Source organism: Hylobates moloch, unplaced genomic scaffold (assembly GCF_009828535.3).
Source record: "Hylobates moloch isolate HMO894 unplaced genomic scaffold, HMol_V3 SCAFFOLD_2, whole genome shotgun sequence".
Taxonomy (NCBI): domain Eukaryota; kingdom Metazoa; phylum Chordata; class Mammalia; order Primates; family Hylobatidae; genus Hylobates; species Hylobates moloch.
In genome coordinates, this window is record NW_026652277.1 from 168052195 (window position 1) to 168067166 (window position 14972).

General features: G+C 46.5%; 1 protein-coding gene across 1 annotated transcript in view; it reads left to right on the forward strand.

The window, feature by feature from the left end:
* Positions 1 to 651: 651 nt before the first annotated feature.
* Positions 652 to 14972, forward strand: part of MAS1 (MAS1 proto-oncogene, G protein-coupled receptor) — a 54830-nt gene continuing 40509 nt past the window's right edge. The window contains exon 1 of the mRNA XM_058430827.1: positions 652 to 668. The gene's annotated coding sequence lies outside the window, so the exon portion shown is untranslated. The remainder of the gene's footprint in view (positions 669 to 14972) is intronic.

Here is a 14972-nt window from a genome sequence, read left to right on the forward strand (position 1 = left end):
ATTTAAACTTTCTCCTTCCTGATAAAATCCCAATCTTATTTGGATGTCCACTCCTCCCTCTTCAGCCACATGCCTCAAGACAGGCTCATTCTCGAGGAGAACATGGGTAGTCTAAGCATATTTCACCCATTTGGACAGATTGGTTCAACCATGAGCATACGATTCTTGGCTCTAAAACCTGAGGGGATATATATAGTTTTTTTGTTTTGAGACGGAGTCTCGTTCTGTCGCCCAGGCTGGAGTGCAGTGGTGTGATCTTGGCTCACTGTAACCTCCACCTCCCAGGTTCAAGCAATTCTCCTGCCTCAGCCTCCCAAGTAGCTGGGATTACAGGCGTCAGCCAAAACACCTGGCTAATTTTTGTATTTTTAGTAGAGATGGATTTTCACCATGTTGGCCAGGCTGGTCTCGAACTCTTGACCTCAAGTGATCTGCCCGCCTCAGCCTCCCAAAGTCCTGGGATTACAGGTGTGAGCCACTGCACCCGGCCTGAAATGTCCTTTATTCTAAAAGAAAGACACTCAGAGATGTCTCTTTTCTGGGCATCATCAGGTCTGGATGAGACGCTGGAACTGAACCTCTCACCTCAGGACCCATCTCAGAGCCTGACCCTGGAGATGCCAAAGCAGAAAGAAGGAGAGAACCTGGCCCAGCTACTCCTAGACCTGGTCTGTCTTTGTGCTTATTTATATAGCAAGAAAATATAACTGTTATTTTTTAAAACCCGTTCAAATGGTGGCTACTGTTATTTGCAGCTGAAACATCCTCATGGATAGACATGGGTATAGAATTTTAGGTTGAAAATATTTTTTTCCTTAGGATTCTGGTACTATTGCTCCAATGCTTGCTTTAAAAAATACTTCTATTTTGAAATAGATTAACAGGAAGTTGTTCCATGTACCCTCCCCAGTTTCCCCCAGTGGATACATCCCACGTAACTATAGTTAAATATCATACCAGGAAGGTGACTTGGGTTCCAATACTTTCTTATGTTCAGTATCGTTGTTGGAAAGTCAATGCCATGATGAGTCCTTTTCTCTTTTTAATTTAACCTGATTTTTCTCCGTGGAAGCCTCCGGCACCTTCTTCTTAGCCCTGATGTTCTGAAATTTAATGATGGCATGGCATGCCTTGATGTGGTCTTTTTTCATTCATTGCTCTGAACATTCTGAGTCTAGAGGCTTGTGGCTTTGGGGTCCTGGAAAATTTATGGTATTATGTATTTGACAATTTCCTGCTCTCTGTCTTCTCTATTTCTTCTTGGAACCGCGTTTTGGTGCTGAGCTCCCTGGAGTGCTCTCTGATGACTTTATCTTTGGTTTTCTATTGCCACTTTGTTCTTTTCTGTGTCTGACATTGCCCCTACCTCTGTTCTGTCCCTCCTGGTCCTGGTTCCTTGTTTTCTTCTCAGAGGGGTCTAAGGATGAATTGGCCCATATATGAGTTTTCTGTTGTTGGCCTAATAAATCCCCCTAAAGTCAGCAGTTGAAAACAGCACACATTTATTAGCTCAGTTTCCACCGGTTGGAGTCCAGTTATGGGGCCGCTGGGCTGTCTACTCAGGTCTCCTCAGGCTGACATCAAGGCATTGGCTGAGGCCGGGGTCTCCTCTGAGGCCCAGGACCCATTCAGGTTGTTGGCAGAACTTGGGTTCTTGCAGTTGTAGGGCTGAGGTTCCCACTTCCTAGGGGGTGCCCCCCATTTCCTGGCAGGTGGCCCTCTCCTCCTGGGTAGTTTGTTTCTTCCAGGCCAGCAGGAGAAGGGGAGTATCTGCTGTGCTTCCTGTGTCTTACCTCTAGACACACCAGGACAGCATCCGTTTTTATCAACTCAAAGTCAACTGATGAGGGGCCACACTCCAGGGGAGGGAATGCTATAAGGTGTGTACACCAGGGGGCGGGAATTGGAGGCTACATTAGGAGCCTTCAGCCCACAGTACCCTCATGTGCTCTTCTCATGCATCTCTGATTATGGCTTCTTGTTCTCACTCCCCAAATTTTGTTCCTAGTTCTTGTCTGCCAACATTACCTCTCCTATCCTTTCTGTCTTTTCACTTCATCTTAGTGGCTTTTTTTTTTTCAGGTTGGGGGGCATGAATGTTTGTGGTTCATTTACAATGTTTAACTCAAAGTCCTTGAGCAGTTAAATTTTTGAAGATGTGAGTTTTTTCTTAATGAGTAACACAGAGTGTTTCAATGCAACACACTCTTGTCTGAGAAATTATCGCTGAACAGCCTACTGAACAACTTTTAGAAAAAACCTACCTGAGGGAAAAAAATTCAAGTCACCACTTGATGGCACCAAAAAACAAGAAATTTAAAGAGGCTTCTCTGCCTGCTGGCGTGTCACATAGAACTTCATTTTCCCAAATGTGAGGGAGAAATGCTATTTATTTATTTATTTAGAGACAGGGTCTGGCTCAGTTGCCCTGGCTGGAGTGCAGTGGTGTGATCACAGCTCACTGTAGCCTCAACTTACTGGGCTCAAGCAATCCTCCCACCTCAGCCTCCTGAGTAGCTGGGACTACAGGCACACACAACCATGTCTGCCTAATTTTTTTCTATTTTTTGTAGAGGCACAGTCTCACCATAATGCTGGTCTCTAACTCGTGGGCTCAAGTGAACCTCCCATTTCAGCCTCCCAAAGTGCTGGGATTACAGGCCTGAGCCACCATGCCTGGCTGGGGATGCTATTCTTTGAGATACGTGTTGATGAGCTTTTGTTAGAAGAGCTTGTTACCGTGCTCTTTATCCTGAGGCTGAGGCTCCCTCCCCTGAGAAGCAGAGCTCACCGCTTGGGACAGACATAATTGCCTGGCTGGAGTCTCACACAGGGTTTTAAAAAAGTTCATTGCAGCTGGGCACGGTGGCTCACACCTGTAATTCCAGCAATTTGGGAGGCCAAGGCAGGCTGATCATGAGGTCAAGAGATCAAGACCAGGACATGGATGAAGCTGGAAACCATCATTCTCAGCAAACTATCACAAGAACAGAAAATCAAACACCACATGTTCTCACTCATAAGTGGGAGGTGAACAATGAGAACACATGGACACAGGGAGGGGAACATCACACACCGGAGCCTGTGGGGAAATGGGGGGCTAGGGGAGGGATAGCATTAGGAGAAATACCTAATGTGGGTGACGGGTTGATGGGTGCAGAAAGCCACCATGGCACATGTATACCTATGTAACAAAAGTGCATGTTCTGCACATGTACCCCAGAACTTAAAGTATAATAATAATAATAATAACAACAATAATAATAATAACAATAAAAAGAGATCAAGACCATCCTGGCCAACATGGTGAAACCCCGTTCTACTAAAAATACAAAAATTAGCAAAAGACTTGCTTGAACCCGGGAGGCAGAGGTTGCAGTGAGCCGAGATCATGCCACTGTACTCCAGCCTGGCAACAGAGCGAGACTCCGTCTCAAAAAAAAAAAAGTTCATTGCAGATACCCTTGAAGGACAGGAGTTCTGGGAACTTCTGAGGCCGGGCTGTAAATATCAGAATGTCTGGCCTGAAGGACTAAAGCATGGAGTATTAATTTTCAGACAGACTGTGGGGATGCGGGGTGAGGAGGGGACGAGGTCCTAGAAAGGGAAAACCAACTGTGTTTCCTTCTACTGTCACACACTTCACATCAGACGCCAAATGGGTAGGGTTTTCTGACACCAACCAATTCTCCATTTTTCTGTGGATGCCAGCTGGATGTCCTATGATTTGATCCAGTTCTGACACCATCTGCCTGGAGCTAGTGTCAGATCCCACAGGTGGAGGGCTCAGCCCCACAAGGCTGCCCTGCTTCAGATGCCAATCGCAGGTCCAGGCCTTCCTTCTGACTCCTGACTGGCCGGCTATGAACTGTGGATTCCCACAGCCCCCTCCTTGAATTGGATCATTTGCTAGAATGGCTCACAGAACTCAGGGAAACACTTTACTTTTGTTTACCCATTTATTATGGAGAATACAACTTAGGAACAGCCAAATCACACCGGGCAAGGAGGGGAAAGGGGCATGAAGGCCCAGCACTTCTATGTGTTCATCAACCCAGAAGCTCTGAGAACGACGTCCTTTTGGGTTTTTACAGAGGCCTCATTATGCAGACATGATTGATTCCATCATCGCCTCCTCAGAGGCTGGGGAGTGGGGCTGAAACTTCCAGTCTCCCCATCACCTGGTTGGCTTCTCTGGTAATCAGCCCCAACCTTAGGCCTTTCCAAAAGTCACTTCACTCACACAAACTCATGAAGCAGGAATAGGCTCCCTGTAAGCAACAAGAGATGCTCCTTTCTCACCTTTGTAGCTCCAGAGCTGTTCAGGAACTGGAGACAAAACGGAAATATTGTAACAAAAGCTTCTCCTGTCATTCTCATCACTTAGAAAAGTACAAGAGTTTTAGGCGCTGTGGCTGGGAGCCAGGGACAGTACCACAATGTGTATTTTCTTTTTTTTCGAGATGGAGTTTCACTCTGTCGCCCAGACTGGAGCGCAGTGTTACAATCTCGGCTCACCCCAACCTCTGCCTCCTGGGTTCAAGCAATTCTCCTGCCTCAGCCTCCTGAATACTGGGATTACAGGTGCCCGACACCACGCCCGGCTAATTTTTGTATTTTTGGTAGAGATGGGGTTTCACCATGTTGGCCAGGCTGGTCTGGAACTCCTGATCTCGTATTTCTTATGATCCCACAGTATCACCAGAGCCTGCTAGTGCTGCCAGTAGGCCCTGGAGAAAGGAGGCCGAGGGGAACTGGGTGCAGACCCTCCCCACGCTCAGACTCCAGGGCGGTCGGCCCAGAAGCTTCCAGAGCCTGGAGGTGAGGCAGCAGTGTTCTGCTTCCTGCCTGGAAGGCCAGTGGAGGGGCTGAGGAGCCTTGAGTCCCTGGGGGGCTGCAGGCTGGCAGAGTGTGTGTTGGCAGGAGCCTGCGACAGTGTCCTGGGAGGCTGCACCTGCCACAATTCACAGAGAAGATGCAGACGAGGTCCCCCGTATCACTGTGCAGGGGCTCGGGAGGTGGCCAGGAACGAAGTGCTTGCGTGACTGTCTTGGAGAGATGTCGAGTGGAGCAGGGGTTGTCTCAAAGCCAGGAGGGACAGCTGAGAGAGAGCAAGGCCTGGAAACGGGGGCGCCTTAGGCCTGCCTGTCACCTCAACTGCAGGGGCCGCACTGCCCAGGGCCTGGCTGTGTCTGGGGTCTGCCTCTGCCCAGCTTCATGGGGGCTCCCTCCAGGGTGCTGCAGAGGTGTGGGGCCAGCCCAGTTCCTGGGACACCGCTGACAGCCAGCCCGGGCTCAGGGACGCCTTGTGGCCTCTTGGAGCCTTCCCTGGGCCGCATGCAAGCCAGGCCCCCTCACTGGCCCTAATGCTTCCCGCCCCTGCCCCCGGCAAGCCTCCCCGCCTCTCTGGGTCCTGCGCGTTCAGCCGCCTCGGTGTAAGCGCCCCGAGGACCAGGTCCCCACTACCCCTGATGCCACAGGTCCCCCAGCTGCCCAGCATGCAGGCCTCTGCTCTGCACAGGGGAAAGGAGAGGAAAGATTTCAAGAGAACAGCCCTGCATGGAGTCGGAACCTTGAAATGACTGAATTTAGAACCAGAGTTGCCTGCTTACTGGAAAGGAGCTACTCAAACAGAAGAGACAGAGTGACATTGAGGTGTCAAGATGAAGTATGTTTCCCGAACAAAGTGGGTATGGGAATTTGAGAGCAAATAGCTCCACTCTAGAAAATTAAAGATGGGCGTATTTCTGCATATTGGGGCCAGAGTGAAGGAACCTCCGCCAGCTTCACTGCACATTAAAGACCACCCTGGGCTGCTCTTGCCTCATGAATCTGATGCCCCCATGAGCGACCTCTCACCCTTCAGCACTGCTCAGGTGGGCTCTGTGCTGCTGTGCAGTGCAGCAGATGGGAAAGGAATCCGCTGTCCCTCCAAAATTCATGCTACCCAGAACCTCAGAATGTGAGTTTGTTTGGAAATAAGCTCCTTGCAGATGTGATTAAGGCTCCAGCTGAGGTTATACTGGATTAGGGCAGGCCCTAAATCCAAGGAGAGAGCCTTGTAAGAGACAGAAAAGGACACACAGAGACAAGAGGAAAGAGGCCAGGGAGATGGGGCAGAGACTGGAGTGATGCTGCCACAAGCCAAGGAATGCTGGAAGCCACCAGAAGTGGGAAGGGGTGAGGAAGACCCTTCCCTAGAGACTTTACCGGGACCATGGCACTGCTGATAGCTTAGTGTTGGGCTGCTGGCCTCCAGAACTATGAAAGTAAATTTATGTTATTTTAAGCCACCCAGTTTGAGGTAATTCTTATGGCAGCCCTACAGAGCAAATACACTTCTCTGACACAATTATGGTGATAAGAATTGGCCCAACCCTAACAATGTGGGGTCTGGCATAAGAGTACACATCCCCCATGTCTAAATATTTAAAACCACAAACTGCTCTTCATATCCATTAGGATGGCTATTATTTAAAAGAACCCCCACAAACACAAAATAACAGGTGTTGGTGAGAATGTGGAGAAATTGGAAATCTCCTGAATTGCTGGTGGGACTGTAAAATGGTGCAGCCACTGTAGAAAACAGTTCCCCAAATAGTTAAACATAGATTCCTATTTGATTCCCTAGTTACCCTTTGGGTATGTACCCAAAAGAATTGAAGGCAGGAACTTGAACAGATACTGGTACACCAAGGATCATAGCAGCCCTGATTCACATTAGCTGAAAGGTGGAAACAACCCAATTGCCCATGATGGAGGAATGGATACACAAAACGTGGTATGTAGCTACAATGGAACATTATTCAGCCGTAGAAAGGAAGGGAATTCTGACAAAGTGATACATGCTATAATATGGATGAACCTTGAAGCCGTTATGCTGAGTGAAATAAACCAGATAGGAAAGGAAAAATAAATATGATTTCACTTGCATGAGGTACCTAGAATAGACAAATGCATAGAGAGAGAAAATACAATGGTGGTTACCAGGGGCTAGGGAGAGAAGAATGGGGAGTTAGTGTTTAATGGGCACTAAGTTTCTGTTTGGAATGATGAAAGTCCTGGAAATGGATAGTGGTGTTGGTTGTATAACGTTGTGATTGTACTTAATGCCCCTGAATTGTACTCTTAAGAATGGTTAAAATGGTAAATTGCATTTTATGTATATTTTACCACAATAAAAAAATTTAAAACAAGCTATTTAACTGTTAAATAAAATGTTTTATTTTTACCTTGACAAATATACACTTTTCCTTTATAATTAGTTTTATTTATTTATTTATTTGCTTATTTTGAGATAGAGCCTTGCTCTGTTGCCCAGGCTGGAGGGCAGTGGCACAATCTCTGCTCACTGCAACCTCTGAATCCCAGGTTCCAGCAATTCTTGTGCCTCAGCCACCTGAGTAGCTGGGATTACAGGCATGTGCTGCCACAGCCGACTAATTCTTTTGTATTTTCAATACAGACAGGGTTTTGTCACGTTGCCCTAGCTGGTCTCAAACTCCTGGCCCCAAGTGATCCACTGCCTCGGCTTCCCATAGTGATAGGATTATAGGTGTGAGCCACCGCAACTGGCCCCGTTTATTATTATTTTTAATTGACACATAATAATTGTAGATATTTATGGGGTACATCGTGATATTTCCATACACATATACAATATATAATAAGCAAATCAGGGTAGTTAGCTTATCTATTACCCCAAACATATTTTGTTTCTTTGTGTTGGGAATATTCAAAATTTCCTCTTCTGGCTATTTGAAAATATACAATAAATTATTAATTATAGTTACCCCATAGTCCTGTAGAACGCTAGCACTTATTCCTCCTGTCTAGCTGTGCAGTTGTATCCCTTCATTAACCTCTAGCTTTGCCTCCCCACCCTTCCCAGTGTCTAGTAACCACTCTTCTATGCTCTACTTCTGTGAGATCAACTTTTCTAGCTTTCGCATATGGGAACATGTTTTATCTTTCTGTGCCTGGCTGATTTCACTTAACATAACGTCCTCCAAACTCATTCATGTTGTTGCAGATGACACAGATTTTTGTTCTTTTTTATGGCCAAATAGTATTCCATTGTGTATATATATACCACATTTTCTTTTTTTAAAATTTTCTTGGATGTGTAATATATGTACGTAGTATATCACATTAAAAAATCTATTCATCCATTGATGGACACTTAGATTGATTCCATATCTTCACTAGTATGAATAGTGCTGCAATAAACATGGGAATGAAGCTATCTCTTCAACATACTTATTTCCTTTCTTTTGGATATATACCCAGTAGTGGGATTGCTGGGTCATATGGTGGTTCTAGCTTTAGTTTTTTGAGAAACCGCAATACTGTTTTCCATAATGGCTGTACTAATTTACATTCCTACCAACAATGTATAAAAGGTCCTTTTTCTCTTCATTTCACCGACATTTGTTCTTTTGAAAATCTTTTCATGCCAGCCATTCTAACTGGAGTAAGATGAATAGCGCATTGCGGTTTTGCTTTGGATTTCTCTGATGATCAGTGATGCTGAGCAATTTTTCATGTACTGTTTGATCATTTGTAAGTCTTTTAAGAGATGTCTATTCAGCTCATTTGCTAATTTTTAATGTTTTAATTTGTTTTAATGAGCAAAACAAATAGAATGTGTTTTGCTTTGCTGTTGAGTTGTTTTTGAGTTCTTTGTATATTCTGGATAGTAATCCCTTATCAGATGAATAGTTTGCAAATGTTTTCTCCCATTCTGCAGGTTGTCTCTCCGCTATGTTGACTGTTTTCTTTGCTATGCAGAAGATTTTTGGTTTGATATAATCCCATTTGTCTATTTTTGCTTTTGTTGCCTGTGCTTCTGAGGTCTTCTCCATAAAGTCCTTTTCCAGACCAATGTTCTGAAGTGTTTTCCATATATTTTCTTCTAGTAGTTTCATAGTTTTGGGTCTTACATTTAAGTCTTTAATCCACTTTGAGTTGGTTTTTGGATATGGTGAGAGATAAGGGGTCTAGTTTTATTTTTCTGCACTTACTTGTTGAAGCAACTGTTGAAGAGACTGTTCTTTCTCCAACAAATGTTTTTGATGTTCTTCTTGAATTGGTTGGCTGTAAACATGTGGCTATATTTCTGGTTTCTCTATTCTGTTCTGTTGGTTCACGTATCTGTTTTTATGCCAATACCAGGCTGTTTTGGTTACTGTAGTATATTTTGAAGTCCAGTAGTGTGATACCTCCAGCTTTGTTATTTTTGCTCAAGATTGCTTTGGCTACTCTAGGTTTTTTGTGATAGCATACAAATTTTAGGATTACTTTTTCTGTTTCTGTGAAGAATGTCATTGGTATTTTGATAGGAGTTGTATTAAATCTGTGATCGGTTGTGGCAGTGTGTCATTTTTACAGTATTAAATCCAATCCATGGACATGATCTTTTTTTGTATCCTCTTCAATTTTATTTTCTTTAGCAGTGTTTCGTAATTTTCCCTTTAGAGATCTTTCACCTCCTTGGTTAAATTTATTCCTAGGTATTTCATTTTTTGACAAATATACATTTGAAACAATTGGAAGGCCAGGTTCAAGTTTAGAATTCCTGGACACCTTGGAGTTCCTTGACAGAACATAGCCACAGAGTATGCCCCTGGCCTATAGCCCAGCCCTCTTCTCTTCCTGAGTTTGGCTCTGTTCCTCACTGTGAGGAGCCTTACTTGCAAATGTGTGGCTACCCCTGGGAACATATCCAAGTTCCACACACACCCTTTGAAAACAGCCCCAACTTGGCCACCCCTTGGCCCAGGAGTATACCCACTGGCAGCATGCATTACCTGCAGGGGGACAGACCCAGTGACAAGGCCTGTGCAGGCCCTGGAAGCAGGCTCAGAGCTGTTTGGCCCAAAATACCAGGGTCTTTGATATCTAGAGTGCAACAAAAAGGGGAGGGCCATAGGCTGCAGGCAGGCACATGGCCTGGGTCCCACAGACTTTGACCCTATGGTGGAACATGATCGAGGAGGCCACTGTGGGCCTGTGAGGTGTGGGCTCAGGTGGGGGCCCCACATCATCAGGCCTAAGGCAGGATTAAATAGTTTGGGATGCTTACCACCTGGGATGGACTGAAATGGGGCTGGAGAGGTCATTAACACCTGAAGCGAATCTTTATCTCTCCTTTTGGCCACCCAGAGTCTAACACCCTTCCCATGTTGAGGGAATTCTCCACCTCTTGGAATCTCACTTTCCCAGCTTCCCTTCCTGTGGGCCATGGGCTTTGATCTTGGTGCAGCCAATCAGATGTTTCTGGTCCCAACTTTGCTTTATCTGCTGCTGCCAAGAAGGGGCAGGCCACAGAGAATGCTCTGCCTGGTGGGGGTGGTGATGGCAGGAAGATAGGTCGCAGGGTAGCAGGAGCAGTGCTAACAGCGTGTCGGTGCAGGGTATCAGTGGTAATAGGAGGTGCATCTGAGTCATCGTGGCTTGGGGGAGGTAGCAGCAGTGTCTTGATGCAGCTAATTATGCTGCATGATTTTAGCTCATGCAGTTGTTTTTGGAATTCTAACTTAGCCTGGATTTTTTTGTCTTCCTGGAGATTCTGTGAGCTAGATAACATCCTTTTAATAAATCCTCTTTCTACTCAGCTTAGTTGGTGTCTGTTTCTGTTGCTTGCATTTAAGAGCCCTGACTGATACAGGTTGCTTGTCACATGTGTAGTTTGGGGTCAGAAGTACCTGCAAAGTACCTTCCATTTAGCTTTAGATGAAGCATACCAGCCTATTGATTGCAAGAGGGCTCCTGAGAGCTAGATAGAACAAAGGATATTTGGGAAGTGATCTAGAAGCATGTCCCCCAATGCAGCACTCTTTAAAAAGTCCCCTCCAGCAACCCAAGGGCCCATCTACACATGAACAGATAAACAAAATGTGGTTTACGCATACAGCAAAAGGTCATTCAACTTTCAAAAGGAGGGAAATTCTGACAAATGCTATAACATGGATAAACATTGATATCATGGATAAACCATGATAAATCATGCTAAGTAAAATAAGCCAGACCCAAAAGGACAAATACTGTGTGATTCCACTTACACGAGTTCCCTAGAGTGATCAGATTCTTCAAGAGAACATGGAATGGGGGTTGCCAGGGGCTGGGTGGAGGGGAAATAGGGAGGTATTGTTTAATGGGTCCAGAGTTTCAGTTTGCGGGGATGAAACAGTTGTAGAGATGGATGGTGGTAATGGCTGCACAACATACTTAATGCCACTGAACTGTACCTTTAAATGTGCTTAAACTGGTACATTTTATGTTATGTATATTTTACCACAGTAAAATCAATTACAGGCTGGGCATGGTGGCTCATACCTGTAGTCCTAGCACTTTGGGAGACCGAGGTGGGTGGATTGCTTGAGCCTAGGAGTTCAAGACCAGCCTAGGCAACATGAGGAATCTCTGTCTCTATAAACAATACAAAAATTAGCCTGGCGTGGTGTTGTGCACCTGTAGTCCCAGCTACTTGGAAGGCTGAGGTGGGAGGCCACTTGAGCCTGGGAGGTCAAGCCTGCAGTGAGTGGAGATGGTGCCACTATACTCCAGCCTGGGCAACAGAACGAGACCTTGTCTCAAAAAAATTAAATCAATTATGAGATAGAGACAGAGAGAGAGATCCTCCACAGAGAAGGTTTTGTGTGTCAGAGTCTGAAAGTGAGACTTGAGCCACACATCAAATTAGATTTCCTAGTCCTCAGATTGGCCCTTATAAACTGGCTTCAGGCATATGGTGTGAAGTCTCTTTGTGGTAAGGTCTGACAGTGTTCTCTTCAGGTGACCTCTCACTGGAGCCAACACAGATGCTGAGGTCCCAGGTGGGTGTCCATAACTATGACCTCGGGGTTCATCACGGACCAAGCTGCAGCAGCGAAGATGTGGATGCCCCTTCCTGCAGATCCCATACATGGATCCCTGAAAGTCTTCCCCAGGAAGGGCTTGAGGACATCTGGACTCAAGGAGGTCAGGAGATATTCCTGGTGGAGGTCTGGCTAGAGATTCACGGCCCCCACTCTCAAAAGTGGCAAACTCCATGGCACCAGGCAGGCAGCTCCACGCCACTGAAGTTGAGGGAGGGAATGGACGAAAAGGCAGTCAGGTGGTCCTGAGCTGAGTGAGTTATAAACAGGAACAAATCTGTCATTCCCAAGGGCCTCATACTTTTACTGTGGAACTAGAATAAAATGAGGTGCTGTCCTGAGTACTTCAAAGTCATGTCCCAGACTAGTGGCAAACAACCGTTCTTTCCTCTTGAGACGTGTTCACGGGTTCTAAAGGCATTAAACAACGATTCCATTAAACAATGGACTTCTGGGGAGGGCACTTTGTGGGCCCCAGTTGGCAGAATATGGCAATTCTATTTGAGAGCCTTGGGCCTGCTGTATCCAGATGAAGGTGACTGATGTCAGGGACAGCTTAGCTATGGACTCTTCAAAAGCAGCAAGCCATGGGTGTTAATGTTCCTCAACAGCACGTCCTTGGACCTCGAGAGTGTGAGCCTTGGGAGCACACTGGTGTGCCTGCCAGACCACCCTCAGCGCAGAAGTGGAGTCCACCCTGGAGCAGAAGGCACAGCCCACCTCTGGAATTCCAACATTTCAGCATGGGGGCTCCCTGCTAGAACCCTCCCATATTGGGTAATATACACAGGACATACCTCAGCTCTGAGAAGGACAGAAATCCAGAACTGTCTATCAGTCACTCTCTCAACTGGAGGCCTCAGCTGGAAAGATGTAACTGAACTGTCTAAAGATGCTGGGCATTAGGATGTCCATATGTCTCTAGGAGTGAGGCCAGAAGACTTCCTCCTTATGCTGGGGAACTGGAGAGGAGACCTAGGCTGCCCATCTGCCTCTGGAAGGAGTTGAGACACTGGAGACCTAATTCAGTGTGCAACTAATTTCAGGAACAAAACACAGGAACTGTAACAAGCAGCCACCAACACATCTTGGAACAACTCAGACTGGATCAAGCAGTGGCCGGCTGCCAGGGTAAGGATGTGGGAGATTTTGGCAGACAGAGTGTTGCTAGGAACCAGGGGCTGCAGGACAGGAAGCAAAATGGTCAACTGCTGAAGCCTCTCTGTGTCTTGTGCTACAATTGTTTAGAACCTTACCCACTGTTATGGCTGAATAGTGTCTGACTGCACCCCAATTCCTGTGCTGAAGCCCGAACATCTGGTACCTCAGAATGTGACTGTATTTGGAGATACGGCCTTTAAAGAGGTGATTAAGTTAAAATGAAGTGATTAGGATGGTCTCTAATCCAGTATGGCTGAGGGTCTTTATAAGAAGAGGAAATTAGGACAGAGTCATACACATATGGAGAAAAGATCATGTGATGATACAGGGAGGACACAGCCATCTGCAAACCAAGGAGAGAGGCCGCTCTGCCGGCACCTTGATCTTGGACTTCCAGCCTCTGGAATTGTCATTTCTACTACTTCAGCCTCCCAATCTGTGGCACTTTGTTCTGATGGCCCTAGCATGTGAATACACCCAGGCATAAAGTAGGGGAGGAGAATGAAATAGGACAAGATAGAGTAACCCACAGGAAACATCTGCCCACTGGTGAGCTTTCCCTGTGTACACAGGGTTGGCCAGATGGAAGGTCCTGCCACTTCTCCAGGAAGGTCAGGGCCACTACCCCTCTGCTGTGGGTTGGATGTGGTTTGTTTGTTTCCATCAAAACTCATGTTGAAATTTGATCTCTAATGTGGCAGTGTTGGGTGGTGGGGCCTAGTGAGAGGTGTTTGGTTACTGATGCGGATCCCTCATGCATAGGTTGGTGCTATTCTCAAGGAAATCCGTGCGTGCTTGCCCCGGGGAGACTAGATGAGTTCTCTCGGGAATAGATTAGTTCCTCTGCGAGAGGATTGTTAATAGAGCCAGGATTCCCCTGGGATTTTCTCCTCTTCAAACGTGTCCACTTCCCCTTTGATATTCTCCACCATGTTATGATGCAGTTGTGACAGCCCTCACTGGAAACCAGGGCCGTGCCCTTGAACTTCTCACCCTGCAAAATTGTGAGCTAAACGTATTTTCTTTATACATTACCCAGTCTCAAGTGTTCTTTTATAGCAACACAAAATAAACTAAAATACCCCCTCAGAGGATCTAAGTTGGGGACGGGGCAGTGGCCTGTCTTGGAGGAGAAACCTCGGCTAGGTGGGTCCAACCCTTGCATCAGAGCATGTGCAGCTGAGTGGCAGGGCTGAGGCCTTCACCACAGGGGCAGGCACAGGGGCAGGCACAGGGGCAGGAGAAGCAACTCCACGTTGGGCAGAGCAAGAAATCCATTCTGCTCTGTGGCTTTGCTGTGTGTCACTAGGGAGACAAGTGGACAGTGTCACATAAACAGCCCATTGCTGACTGGTAAGGGGAGGGGGAACAAACCATTCTGGAGGAACAGATTGAGGACAGAGTCCTAGCACCTCTCTAGTCAAGGGAAACCTGGAAGAATGAAAGTCTTTGTGAGAATGCAAAGATTTTCCAAGTTATTCCATCTTCTCACCATTGGACCCAGAAGGCTGTCCCCTGCCCCAGCCTGCACTGCTCAATATAATCATCCACTGCAGTCACAGGGGAAAATGAGGCTGCAATTCACCCAGAATGGAAAGATCAGCCGCATATTTCCAGAGCAATTTTTTCCACTGACAGTGACTCGATAAATAACCACAGGCTGGGAGAAGGAGAAGACCGTGTGGATGGGAGCTGGGTGGGGCATGTACTCTGGTCGTCCTTCCACCCTTCAAAGAATTAGAGGCTGCCCAGCAAGGCTCAGCCTCAAGCCATCCCTCATCCTACTGATTGTCCCTAAGGTCGGCTTGTTGTCCACAGTGCAGTGAGGCATTTCTCTGTGCCGCAGACCCCACCCAGCTCTACCGCCCACCTTGTGGAGTGGACGACCCTCTACTGCATAATCCTCTAGACCACAGCAGGAAACTTGCACAT